The sequence below is a fragment of the Dasypus novemcinctus genome, chromosome X (genome assembly GCF_030445035.2).
Source record: "Dasypus novemcinctus isolate mDasNov1 chromosome X, mDasNov1.1.hap2, whole genome shotgun sequence".
Taxonomy (NCBI): Eukaryota; Metazoa; Chordata; class Mammalia; order Cingulata; family Dasypodidae; genus Dasypus; species Dasypus novemcinctus.
In genome coordinates, this window is record NC_080704.1 from 172923012 (window position 1) to 172937588 (window position 14577).

The 14577-nt window shown below is 40.3% G+C and overlaps 1 pseudogene; it reads right to left on the minus strand.

The window, feature by feature from the left end:
* Nucleotides 1–13585: 13585 nt before the first annotated feature.
* On the minus strand, nucleotides 13586–14296 carry LOC101442834 (mitochondrial import inner membrane translocase subunit Tim17-A pseudogene; annotated as a pseudogene).
* Between the last annotated feature and the right edge of the window lie 281 nt (nucleotides 14297–14577).

The following is a 14577-nucleotide window of genomic DNA, read 5'->3' on the forward strand; positions in this document are numbered from 1 at the left end:
AGATGCCTTCAGGCCTCCCCAATTCTTCCAGTTGGCCAGCAACCCACTGAGAGCCTCTTCTTAATGCAATTTCCTGGAGAAGTGCCTTCACAGGCAACTCAGCCCAGCCTGGCATTATTAGCTTCAAATGATCTGGGCGATGCAGATTTGTCATCCTTAATCTACCAGGTTAGTCTGATCCCTAGGAAAGAGCTTTGAATCCTGGTTTCAGTAAACATCTTCTCTCTAATCTGTAGCTATTTATAAAAAATGAATGCACTTTTGGAAATGGGTAACTCATTTCCCTGGAGTTTTTTTCCCAAAATTAATTGGAAGTGGCAATACAAAGAATTACATATGAAGTTGAATCATCATAAAATAAATATAAAGTTGGAACTGCCCTTGGAGTCTTGCTCTCTTGTGCAGTCCCCTCTCCGAGGAGGCACAGGCACTTCCAGGCAGATCTGTGTTCCATTATTGATTAGCTTTTAGATTCTTCTTCCATATTAGATTAGGGTGGCTTTGTGAATAGAGAATGAATATCCCAATCACACATACAAACATCTTAGGAGAGAACCTCTAATGTGATTCTCTTAAAGGAAACCTCTTTTGGCCAAAATTTGGGAAAATGACAGAGTCTATTAAACCCATGCTCTAAGTGACTTCTTATATTTGTATTCTGTTCTTTTCAGAATAAAGCCAAAGATCACATTTCCCAACTTGGCATGTATGCACACACCGTGTGTGTGTGTGTGTATCAACTGCTTTGGGGAGCAATTTGAAAATAAGGCATTAGAAGACATTCTAACGGAGAATAAATGATGTACAATAGAGACTATTCTTTAAAATTAAGTCATTCAAACTCTAAAATTGATGTTTAAAGTAGGTTTCAAGTTCAAATTTTCTGAGTTTGGTCAAAAACATCTGGCATCACACTCTTCCTCCTGCTTCTTGTGAATTTTCCTTTTTTGCTCATGTAAGCATGTCTACCTTAAAAGCTCCATAGGCAAAGGACCAACAAACCTTGGGAAGGTTGCGTTGGCTCTGATGATCCAGTGCCAAAACAACCAAATAGATTCAGAGTACATTTTGGGCATTGCCCTAATCACAAAATCCTGGTTGCTAGGCAGAATTCCACTTTACTCATTCTAGAATTTTTTCTACTGGTTAGGGAGGCACAGACTGCATCCCTCTATGCTGCTGTTGTTGCCTTCTAGTAAAGAAGATAACTTCCAGACCAGGCATTTGTTGATCTCTATTTGAGCTTTTATTAGTTTCCTATTGCTGCTGAAACAATTTACCACAGAGTTAGTGATTTAATCAACACAAATTGTCATCTTACAGTTCTGTAGTTTGGAAGTCTGCCATGGGGGCCACAGAGATAAAATCTAGTGTCAGAAGGAGAGAATTCTTTTCCCTGTCCTTCCCAGCATTCCTTGGCTGATGAACCCTTCTTTTATCTTCAGAGCCAATGGTGTTGCATTACTGTGACTTTTCTTTCATTGTCATGTGTCTTTCTGACTACAGATGGGAAAGATTCCTGGCTCTGAAGGACTCATGTGCTTAGTATGACTCACGTGGATAATCCATGCTACTCTTCCCATCTCACCGTAATAACATCTGCAGAGTCCCTTTAACCATGTAAGGTAACAAATTCAGAGATGCCCAGATTTAGGATATAGATATCTTTGGTGGGGTGGGTGATGGTCATTATTTTACCAAACACAGAGCTCCATCATTTTTCTTTCTTGGTGGTGGTAGTGATGCTAGGAGAACCTCTCACTCCCATTGGATCTGAAAAGAAAAACAGGGCTTACTCAATCTAAGAAATTTAAGAGCCTCTACTCTTTTTTATTTTTAAAGAAACTTTAGACTACATAAATGTTACATGGTAAATATATGGGATTCCCATATACGTCACCCCTCTGCCTCCCACACCTTCCCCAATTAACAACATCTTTCATTAGTGTGGTCCATTTGTTATAATTGATGAACACATATTGAAGTATTATTACTAACCATGGTCTATAGTTTATATTATGGTTTACCCTTTATACGACACACTTTATACATTTTCACAAATGTGTAATGGCCTGTATCCACCATTGCAAAATCATGCAGAATAACTCTAATGTCCCCCAAAATGCCCCATGTTACACCTATTCTTCCCTCTCCCTCCCCTGAGAACCCCTGGTGACCACTGTCTTTATATCAATGTTACAAGTTCTTCCATTACTAGAATAATAATAAGTCTAATTTAGTCCACAATTTCATTCCCCCTTATGGTTATTCATTCCTCAATCTTGAGGATTTGGGGATGGGGATGACCACTCTGCTTCCAATTGAGAGGGGGGTTATTTTTTTTCTTTGCCAAGATGTTTTTTAAATTTATTTTTTAATGTTACATTCAAAAAATATGAGGTCCCCATATACCACCCACCCTGCTCTCCCCACTCCTCCCCCCATAACAACAACCTCCTCCATCATCATGAGACATTCATTGCATTTGGTGAATACATCTCTGAGCACCACTGCACCTCATGGTCAATAGTCCACATCATAGCCCACACCCTCCCACAGTCCACCCAGTGGGCCATGGGAGGACCTACAATGTCCGGTAACTGTCCCTGCAGCACCACCCAGGACAATTCCAAGTCCCAAAAACGCCCCCACATCACATCTCTTCCTCCCACTCCCTACCCCCAGTAGCCACCATGGCCATTTTCTCCACACCAATGCCACATTTTCTTTGATTACTAATCACAATAGTTCATGAATAGAATATCAGTAAGTCCACTCTAATCCATGCTCTATTCCTCCATTCTGTGGACCTTAGAATGGTTGTGTTTACTCCACATCTATATCAAGAGGGAGCTTAGATTCCACATGGATGCTGGATGCAATTCTCCTGCTTTCAGTTGTAGGCACTCTTGGCTCCCTGGTTTGGTGGTTGACCTTCTTCACCTCCATGTTAGCTGAGTGGGGTAAGTCCAATAAACCAGAGTGTAGGAGTTGCAAGTCTGTTGAGGTTCAGAGCCTGGCTATCACATGGTCAGTCCAGAGATTCAGGTCCCTTGGGTACACAGTAAACCCCAGCACCTACTACAGTTCTGGTAAAAGTAATAGGAGAGACTTGTGGATAAAGATCACATCTGAGTCCAGCTCCATCACACAGAAACACAAACTCCAAAGTAGGGCCAACTGACATGGCACTGAACTCCATCTGCCATGACCATAGAACCTGTGGGTCTCTGTAGTCCTCAGAAGAACCAATACCTGGGGTTGTATCTACTTTATCTGTCTCTGTGATTCTGCTCAGGTGTGCATAAGGGCAACCCCTCTGAAAACCTCCCAGCTCTTTTTGGAGACTCATACCCATATAAACTCATTTGTCCTTTCCATTTCCCCCTTTGATTCAGGTCAAAAAGCATTTTTTAACTCCTGATATTATATGTAGACTGAGATATTCTGCTGGTCCAAGTGGACCCTTTTATTCAAGGTCATTTTCTAGTTACATCTTCCGCTGGTACTTGGTAGTAATCCCTTGGCGCCAGGGAGGCTCATCCCTAGGAGTCATGTCCCACGTTGGGGGGAAGGCAATACATTTACATGCTGAGTTTGGCTTCGAGACTGGCCACATTTGAGCAACACGGAGGCTCTCAGGAGGTAACTCTTAGGTACCCTGCAGCTCTAGGCCTTGTTCTTATTTCAGGTGCACAGGCTCACAAGCATAGTCATTAGTATCAAGGGCTCATTGTTGGACCTTCCTTCTTTTTTGGTCTTAGCCATTGCACTTGGGGGATTGTTGCTGTTCATTTAGGGACTGTGATAGAGCTCCCATGGCTAGGAACTCAGCACTCCCTCAGTTGTTGTTTTTAATTGTAACTACTATGAAAATATCCAAACAATTTTATGTACCCTGGATATATGCCCTGTAGAACTCCCTGTCAATCATGTGTCCCCTGTCAATAACATCTGACACCAGTATTCCTCTGCTGCCATTGTTGAACCTCTCTGTGATCCAAAACTTCTTCAAAAGTGAAGCCCAATATATTGCCAGGTTCCATTAATAGTAAAATGGAATATAGTGTGAGTTTAAAGGTTAGATATAGAATACATATTAATTTAGAAAAATTAAGGTAAAAATAAATTGGGGTATCAAAAAATTTAAATTACACCAAAAACATATAGGGGACGACAGACTAATAATGTAAACCATAATGTAAAACATAGGATAACTAAAAAATTTAGAAAACTGTATATCCTAAAGTATGGACCACAATGTAAGCACAGATGTCACCTTGTTTGAAAGTTATTGTTTTGGAGTCTGTACATCAGTTTCAGTAAATGTGATATGAATAAGTTAAAAGATTATCACTGTGGAAGGGAAAAGGTTTTATGGTGGATGAGTGGGAGTACTGTATATTGCATATATGAATTACTGTGATCTAGGGCTCTTGTGAAGAGAAGCTCAATAATTAGGAAAAAAGAAAAGAAAAAGATAGGATGTAGAATTTTTCCAAATCAATACGTATTCTAGATCTAACCCTTAAACTCATCGCTATATTCCATTTTACTAGTAAGGGAACCTGACATTATATTGGGCTTCCCTTTTCAGGAAGTTTTGGATCACAAAGTGGTTCAACAGTGGAAGCAGAGGAATACTAGTATGGGATGTTATTGGTAGGCTATATATGGTTGACAGGGAGTTATACAGGGCATATGTCCAGGGTGCATGGTAATGTTTGGATATACTCAGAGTGGAAACAATTAAAAACAACAGCTGGAGGGGTACTGGGTTACTGGCCAGGGGGGGTTCTGCCATAGTCCCTATGCGAGCAGCAGCAGTGCCCCAGGTGCAACGGTAAGAACCAGGAAGGAATGAGGGTCCAACAGTGGGCTCCTGATACTAATGACTATGCATGTGAGCCTATATGCCTGAAATAAGAACAAGGCCTAGAGCAGCACTGTGCCTGGGAATTTCCTCCCGACAGCCTTCATGTTACTCAAATGTGGCCAGTCTCAAAGCCAAACTCAGCATGTAGATGCAGTGCATTCCCCCCAGCGTGGGACATGACACCCGGGGATGAGCCTACCTGGCACCGAGGGATCACTACCAAATACCAGCTGAAGATGCAACTAGAAAATGACCTTGAATTAAAGGTTCACCGCGGATCAGCAGAATATCCCTGTCTACATATAATAACATGACTTTAAAATGCTGTTTGACCTAATGTAAGGGGGAAATGGAAAGGAGAAATGAGTTTATATGGCTATGAGTCTCTGAAAAAGAGTCTGGAGGTTTTCAGAAGGATTGCCCTTATGCACACCTGAGCAGAGTCTCAGAGACAGATAAAGTAGATACAACCCCAGGTATTGGTTCCTTTGAGGGCTAAAGAGACCCACGGGTTCTATGGTCATGGCAGATGGGGTTCACTGCCATGTCAGTTGGCCCTTCTTTGGAGCCAGTGTTTCTGCGTGATGGAACTGGACTCAGATGGGATCTCTTTTCACAAGACTTTCATGCTACTCTACTGGAATTGTAGTTGGTGCTGGGGTTTAAGATATATCTAGGGGATTTGAATCTCTGGACTGACAATATGATAGCCATGCCCTGAATCTCAACAGTCTTCAACTCCTACACTCTGATTTATTGGACTTATCCCACTCAGCTAACATGGAGTTGAAGAATGCCAACCACCACACCATGGAGCCTAGAGTGCCTACAACTGAAAGCCGGATTGCATCCAGTATCCATGTGGAATCTAAGCCCCCTCTTGACATAGATGTGCAATGGACACAACCAATCCAATGTCCACAGAGAAAATGTGGCATTGGTGTGGGAAGGGTGGCCATGGTGGCTGCTGGGTGTGGGGAATGGGAGGAAGAGATGAGATCTGGAGGCGTTTTCAGGAGTTGGAGTTGTCCTGGGTGGTGCTTCATGGACAATTACGGGACATTGTAGATCCCCCCAGGGCCCACTGGATGGAACATGGTAGAGTGTGGGCTATGATGTGGACCATTAACTATGAGGTGCAGCGATGCCCAGAGATGTACTTACCAAATGCAATGGATGTGTCATGATGATGGGAGAGAGTGTTGCTGTGGGGGGAGTGAGGGGTGGGGGCGGTGGAGTTGAATGGGACTTCATAATTTTTTAATGTAATATTTTTTAAAAAATGAATTAAAAAAAAGGAAAAAAAATTAAAAATGCAAAAGCTTTGTTTTTGATGTTTTGCCTTCCATCACTGCAGTGTTGCCCTGTATGCTAATTGGCAAGGCAACTACTTCCGTCTTTTCCTCAGTGTCTACATCCTATCATTTTCTTTTTTCATTTCCTAATTATTAAGCTTATCTTCACAAAAGTTTTAGATCACAGTAATTCATATATACAATATACATTACTCCCACATATCCAACATAACACCCTTTTCCCTTACACAGCAATAATCTTTTTACGTATTCATACTATATTTACTGAAAGTGGTGTACAGATATTGAGACAATAGCTTTCAGACAAGGTGACATTTGGGTTTACATTGTGGTTTGTGTTTTAGACTATGCAATTTTCTAAATTTTTAGTTATCTTATGTTTTACATTATGATTTACATTTTGGCCTACCGGCCCCTATACATTATTGCTGTAATTTAACATGTCTTATATCCATCCTTGTGTAATCTTGCGGAACACTTCTATTGTCCACACAGTTACATTGGTTCCATCTATTCAATACCTCTTTCCCCCTCCTCTTAGGGCCCACAGTAGCAGTCAATCTTCATTGCTTGAAGGGCCATGTTCAGAGATACTTGCAACAGTGTTAAGGGCTTGACATGCTCAACTGCCCTAATGCACTGGGAGCCACCATTTCTCTCGAGAGATACAATTCCCTCTATTTGAGAACATCAGTCTTCCCCAGGATGTGGGTATACCTTCACCCTCATTATATGGGTCTCTATCCAATGATATAACCCTCTATGGCGAAATGAGCATTCACGTACTCCCTAGGAGCCTGTCCTGCATTGGATTATCCCCTTTAAGCATCTTAAATAGGTAACCTTCCTTATTATATTTTTGCAAAAGTTTTCTCAGCATTATACTCTCAACCAAATACCCATGGGGCAGATGGATAGAACTGTAGTTACAGATTCTCTGTTTCTTGGGGATGGGCACTGTCCATCATCATCATTTTGTTAGTTGTCCTGGATGAGTCCGATGAACTGGAGAGTAGGTGTTGAAGAGCCTCTATTCTTTAGACCACTGTGGTTGCCATTGAGATGCTCTTTGCCAAGGCCACAAGGTCTATCATCAAGGTAAGAAGCTCATCTAGTTGGTTCTGATGAATTGTTGCACTGACGTCTTTTGGTGTTTAGGATCCATAACACAATCTGCCTATTTAATAGCTTTTCCGTCCTGAAATGAGAATTGTTTCTGCAAGGGTGTACATCTTCATCTTCCATAAAATTAGTCAGGGATCTCCAGAGAAACAGAATATATACGTGTGTGTGTGTGTGTGTGTGTGTGTGTGAATATTAAGAGATTTATTATAGGAATTGTCTCATGTGACTGTGGGGATTGACAAGTCTGAGTTTTATAGGGCAGGTTTCAAGTTGGGAACTCCAATGAAGATGAAGATGAATTTCCCAGGAGAAGCTGGGTGGCCAAAGTAGAAAAAGAAATTCTTTCTGACTGCTGAAATCCTCATTTCTCACTTTGAGACCTTCAACTGATTGGATGACAAGGTGACTCTCATTGATAAGGGCAATTTCCTTGTTGAATGTAGATGAAATCAATTGACTGATGGCTTAAATCCATGAAATACCCTCACAGTAACAATCAGGCTGGTGCTTGCTTGACCAGACAACTGGACTCATAACCTGGCCAAGTTGGCACAAAAAATTAACCATTATAAATTGTATTTTTGAACTTGTCTCTTGTACACAGACAAGACAAATGTGTATACGTTTAACATAAAAGCACATTTTCTTCTGCCAAATTAGCACTTAACATGATTTTGCCTTCACTTGATAAATACTCCTTCCCATTTACATGCCTACTAAATAGCAGTGTAATTGTACAGAGCAAAGGAAACATAAAACTCAGCTGATGTGTCACAATCACCTTTTCTTTCACGGCAGTTAAAAGAAATGTAGGTGGCTTTGGTGAGCAGGAAACCAATGGCGTTTTTTTCCAGCACAATCTACTTATTCTCCCCCAAAAGATGTTTAAGTAATAACATATTTCATAATGCACATTGTCTTGGGGAGGGGAAGAGATAATTCCTAGTTTCAGTTTGGAAGTTGATACAGGCGCTACAACTCACATAGACTGCCATGTCTGGGGATTGGCAATGCCATGTAAGTTTGAGCAGTTCAGACTACCATTTAGTCTGAAAAAATAAACAACCCGCTTTCCCCCTTCATTTCCTGGGCAATTAAAGAAAACACTGACTTATTTTTCCTATATAATTACAGGCCTACAGGCCTTGCCTCGGGCTGTCTACACAAATGGCAATAAAATCACCTGAGAAGGGAAAAAATATAAGGCAATCAACTGGCAGTTTTGTCTCTTTCGAATTAAGGAGGAAAGGTAAATGGGCTTGAAGTGTCTAGTCCTTAGCAATTATTCCAACTCACCTGCACTCACATCTGAACTATGGAAGATGCTAACAAGGACATGTCTGAATGTCTCATATTTCAGGCAAGCTCACTCTCCCATTCATTCAGTGATCCCCAGCCTCAGACCCAGATACTACATCTCTTCCTTCCTGCATCACTAATTCATTGGAGGCTAGGGGCAGGAATTCACCTCAACTCTCTAACCTCTTCCCATCTGCTAGAGTTATCTCCCTATTCTTAGTTCTGGCCCTCTTTTCAGTTCTAGCCCTCTAATGGGCCTCTCTGAGCCTCAATTTGTTCATCTCTATACTGGGGAGGATTCAAATGTGCACTACTGAAAGCACTATAGGAAGTGTGAGTGAGAAGGATGAAAGGGATTGGAAGATGATGACTCTGTTGAGTCTCCCAAGGGAAGGAGGAAGAAGATGGTGAGTTTGAAGGTGTTACCTGCTTTAGAGACTCTCTGCTTGCTTCTTCTGCTACCCCTTCTCCCTCCCTCCCATCCAAACTCATTCATTTGAGGTCTGTGAGAGAAGAAGGTGGGTTGAAGATATAGTAACTCTCCAGGGAACACAATGGAGACCAGTTCAGAGAGACACCAAGTTGTTTCTCATGTTCCTTCTTCTCTTCTGAAAGAAAGAAGTATGGGATGGGCCATAATTGGAACCAGTCAGTACTTGGAGCAAAGAGAGACTTTGGGACCTCGAACTCCCTTTCCTTTGGAGAGATGATACTGAGTGACAAGATGTGGGAAGAAGAAAATTGTGGAGCCTTCCTAATGAAAAGTGGCCCAGTGAGATACCAGAGGGGACCCTCTGGGTACTAATTCTTGGTCCTGAGCCAGTTGGGAAAAAGTTCAATTTGCAATGGTGCCCACATTCCATTCTCTTTCCCCCTGGGCAGATGAGGACGTCAAGTTTCATCCTGGGCCAACAGTCGCTGTCCTTTCTTTAATGCAGCACCCTCACGTGTTACTGTCTGGGCTGTCTCAGTTTAGGAAACCCAGATCAAAGACTGAACCAGAGCACAACCATTTTCATAATCCAAACCAGAGCATGCAAATGTGACATGACTTACCATACAGCAGCATTCCTCTAGTACCTGGTTTCCTTCAATCCAGGTAGAGGCAAGGGCTACAAGTCAGAAAAACATGAGTTTCAGAATCAGTGAGATGTCATTCGAAGTCTTACAAGCTTCTGGAATATCAGGCTGCTCACTTCACCCCATGAGGCCTCGGTTGTCTCATCTCTAAAAATGAGTGTGAGGATTTCTGGTGTTCTAGTCGCTTTGGAAAATAGAGGATATGGTTATAATTTGTTTTGCATTTTAAAATGAACTTTTTATTTTAGACTGGTTGTAGATTTACAGAAAAGTTGTGAAGATAGTGCAAAGAGTTCCCATGTACTTTATTTTTATTTTTTTGATTCTATGTTTTATTTATTTTTTAAAAATGTTACATTCAAAAATATAAGAGGTTCCCATATAGCCCCCCCCCACCTCACCTCACCCTTCCCATATCAACAACCTCTTTCATCATTGTGACTCATTCTTAACATTTGGTAAATACATTTTGGAGCACTGCTGCACCACGTGGATTATCGTTTACATTGTAGTTTACACTTCCCCCTCCCCCCAGTACAATGTCCAGCATCTGTCCCTGCAATATCATTTAGGGTAACTCTAAGTCCCGAAAATGCCCCCACATCACATCTCTTCTTCCCTCTCCCTTCCCTCAGCAACTACCGTGGCCACTTTCTCCACATCAATGCTACAGTTTCTTCCATTACTACTCACAATACTTCCATAGTAGAATATCAGTAAGCCCACTCTAATCCATATTTTATTCCTCTATGCTGCGGACCCATGTACTTTACACTAATTTTCTCCTAGTGTTAACATCTTATATTAGTATGAGAGATACGTAGTGACATATCTCTATCAAACCAATATCAATACATTATTATTAACTGCAGGCAATACTTCATTCAGATTTCCTTAATTTTTCCTAAAGCCCTTTCCCTGTCCTTGGATCTCATCCAGGATCCCATCACATTTAGTCGTCATGTCTCCTTAGGCTCCTCTGGGCTGTGACAGTTTCTCAGACTTTTTTTGTTATCCATCACCTTTGATGACCTGACCTGCCAGGTATTTTGTCAGATAACCACAACTGAGAATTGTCTGATATTTTTCTAATGATTAAATTGAGGTTATGAGTTTTAGTTAACCATAACTAGAAAGTGCCATTTTCATGACATCATATCGAGGGGACATAGTATCAACATGACATCTCATTGTTGATGTTTTTAGCACTAATTCAATTTCTTTAATAGATAAAGAGCTTACAGGTTATCTATTTTTCATTGAGTGAACATTCATAGTTTGTGACTTGAAAAGAATTGGTTCAGTTCATCTAAGATATAAACCCTATGTGGGCATAGAGTTGTACACAGTATTCTTGTATTATTCTTTTAATATCCATGGATCAATAGTGATGAAGCCTATTTAATTCCTGATCTTGGTAATTTGTGTCTTCCTTTTGTCTTTGTTACCCTGGCTGGCGGTTTATCAATTTTATTGATCTTTTCAAACAACCACCTTTTCGTTTCACTGATTTTCTCAAGTTTTCCTATTTTTATTTTCATTAATTTCTGGTCTAATTTTTATTATTTCCTTTCTTTAACTTGTTTTAGTTTAATTTATTATTCTTTCTCTATTTCCTAAGGAAGAAGCTTGGGTTATTAATTTTAGATTCTTCTCCTCTCCTAATATTTGCTTTTAATTCTATATAGGTTCCTATAAACACTGCTTTAGCAGCAGCACACGAAGTTTGATAAGTTGCATTTTCACTTTCATATGGTTCAATATACTTTAAATTTTATCTTGAGACTTCTTTGATCCATGGTTTATTGGGAAGTGTGTAGCTTAATTTCCAAGCATGTGGGAATTTTCTAGCTATCTCGATGTTATTGATCTCTTGTTTAATTAACCACTTGTGACATTGCAGTCATTCATTTTAACCCATCCATATGCTATAAACACTCACTATGCTATACTATTATTGCTGTAAACATTGAACGTTTATCAATTAAGAATAAAAAAAAGAAATAATTTGATTTGATTTTTCCTTCATTTGTTCCTTTTATGATGGCTTTTCCTTTCTTTATATCGATCCAGGTTTTCATCTCATATCATTTTCCATCTCTGGGAAGAACTTCTTACAACATTTCTTGCTGAGCAAGTCTCTGGTACTGACTTCCATGAGTTTTTGTTTGCATGAGAATGTGTTTATTTCTCCTTCATTTTTGAAGGATAATTTCTCTGGATATTGAATTATAGGTTGGTGGTTTTTAGAAAAACCTATTTTTAATTGATATATAATTTGCATACCATCAAATCCCCCATTTTAAGGTGTACAATTCAGTGGTTTTAGTATATTCACAAAGTTGTGTGACCATCACCACTATCTAATTCCAGAACATTTTCATCACCCCATTAGGAAACTTTGTACCAGTTAGCAGTCACTCCCTATTTCTCCCTCACTCAGCCTCTGGCAACCACTAATCTATTTTCTGTCTCTATGGATTTGCCTATTCTGGCCATTTCATATCAGTGGAATCGTGCAATTTGTAGCCTTTTGTATCTGACCTCTTTGAATTAGCACAATTGTTTCAAGCTTAATCCATGTTGTAACATGTATCAGTAATTCACTCCTTTTTTAAAAATAAAATTTTATTAAAGTGTATCATTTCTACATGAACATACATAAACAATAAGTGTATAATAAAAGTTGTGAACATACAAAAGAAACATGCATATTATCATACAGGGCTCCCATACATCACCCCATGAACATCCTCTCTCACTGTTGTGAAATATTTGTTACAAGCTATGAAAAAGCATCTTCAAAATATGACCACTGGGTAGTGGATGTGGCTCAACCGATTGGGCTCCCATCTACCATATGGGAGGCCCTGGGTTCATGTCCCAGGGTCTCCTTGTGAAGGCAGGCTGGCCCATGCCCATGGAGAGCTGATGGCCCACACCCGCGGAGGGCTGACAATCTGCACCTGTAGAGGGCTGGTTGTCCACACCCACAGAGAGCTGGCGCAGCAAGATAATGCAACAAAGGAAGGCAAGCAGACACAGAAGAACACACAGAGAATGGACACAGAAAGCAGACAGCAAGCATCAGGGGAGTGGGGAATAAATAAAATAAAAAATACATTTAAAAAGTCTTTAAAAAATATTACCACTAACTATAGCTCATATCTTACATTTGGTGTATTTTCCCCCAATCCACCCAATTAACACCCTGTAGTACTTCACTCCATTTTAGTTCTGAACAATATTTCATTCTATTTTTTTTCACATTAAAAACAGCATATATTTTATTTTCAAGCACGAAATAAATATCAGACTTTTCTAATGACAATTGTACCCTCTATGAATTCTTCTCATATAGAATCAGATGTGTTGGAAACAAGTAGTTTCTGGTGAGGTTTCTGATAATCAGGAACAAAAGCACAGCATCTTAAAGGTAATAGCTTTGTAGCCAACATATGCAAAACCAGGACATTACATATCTTACTTTCAAAGTAAAGAATATTTTACTATACCCTTTACTCTAGAAATGATGCATGTTGACTGCTTAATTCTTTTCACACACAATTCACTTCAAGTGAAATGAGGTACTAACTATAAAATGCAGTTTTGAATGGACTTTGCATTATTTGCAATGTTCAAAGATGAAACAGTATAATTCTACAACTTATCTTAAAAGAAACAGCAAGTTCCAGGAGTTTTTTATTGTTTGAATAACAGGACACTTAAAACCAAGCAGAGGAGTCCCCATGGAAATGATAGTCATGTTTCACTGTTATTGGCCTTTTGGTCCTTCATTTTCTAAGCACTTATTAGATTTCCCTTTTATGATATCAGACATTTATTTTTATCACAAATGCAACTCAAATGTGAATAAATAAATGCATTATCTTTTAAATTCCCGCCCCCCTTGTTCCTTTAAATAGGAAAAAAGTTCTAAATGAATCTTCATAGCCTATTTGGCCATAGTTGTCCCACCTATGGTTTTAAAACTGTAATTTGGTCTTCCAAAATCTTCCTTGAAATACAGCTCATTCTGTTAAAGAAATTCTGAATCACCAGTCTTACCGATATTGTCGATAGTCTCCAAAAGGTGAGGATGGTAACTGAGTTGAAGGCAACTGGGAGGGGTCGTCAACAAACTGAGGACCATTGGGAAACTGCAGAGGCAAACCTTGTCAACAAGACACCAGCTCCTTCAATTAAAGCTAGGAGAATACCACCCATCGTGGCTGATCCAACCATGGCCACTGGTCCATTTCTTGCTGCCGGTATGGCTCCTGTTAAGGCACCACTTGTGATGGAGTTCCAGGGATCTTCTTTCCCTCTGACTTGAACCATACTGCGGTCAATCATAGAAGAGAGACCTCCCCAAACTGCAAAGCTACCTCCCAACTGTGGAGCCCTGGTTTTAATAGCTGCCAAACTCCCTCGTAGTCTGTGGTTTACTCCCACTGGAGAATTGTGGAAACCTTTGATAGCTTGAAAGATACCACCACCTATGGTACCCATCGTGAAAGCCCCACCACAGTCATCCACAATTCGCCAGGGGCAGGGCTCCCGTGCGTACTCCTCCATCTCGACTGCACCGGCGCAAGCGATGCCCGGCAAACTCCAATGTTTCATTCTATACACCACATTTTGGTTATCCATTCATTATTTAACGGACTTTCAAGCTGTTTCCACTTTTTGGCTATTTCTGGGTCATATGGCAACTCTATGTTTAATATTCTGAGGAACTGTCAAACTGTTTACCAAAGCGTATCTCCAACATTCCCACCAGCCGTGTATGGGTGTTCCAGTTTCTCCACATTTTCTCCAACACCTGGTGCTGTCTCTTTCATTTTAGCCATTGCTGTGAGTGTTTGGTATATACTTATT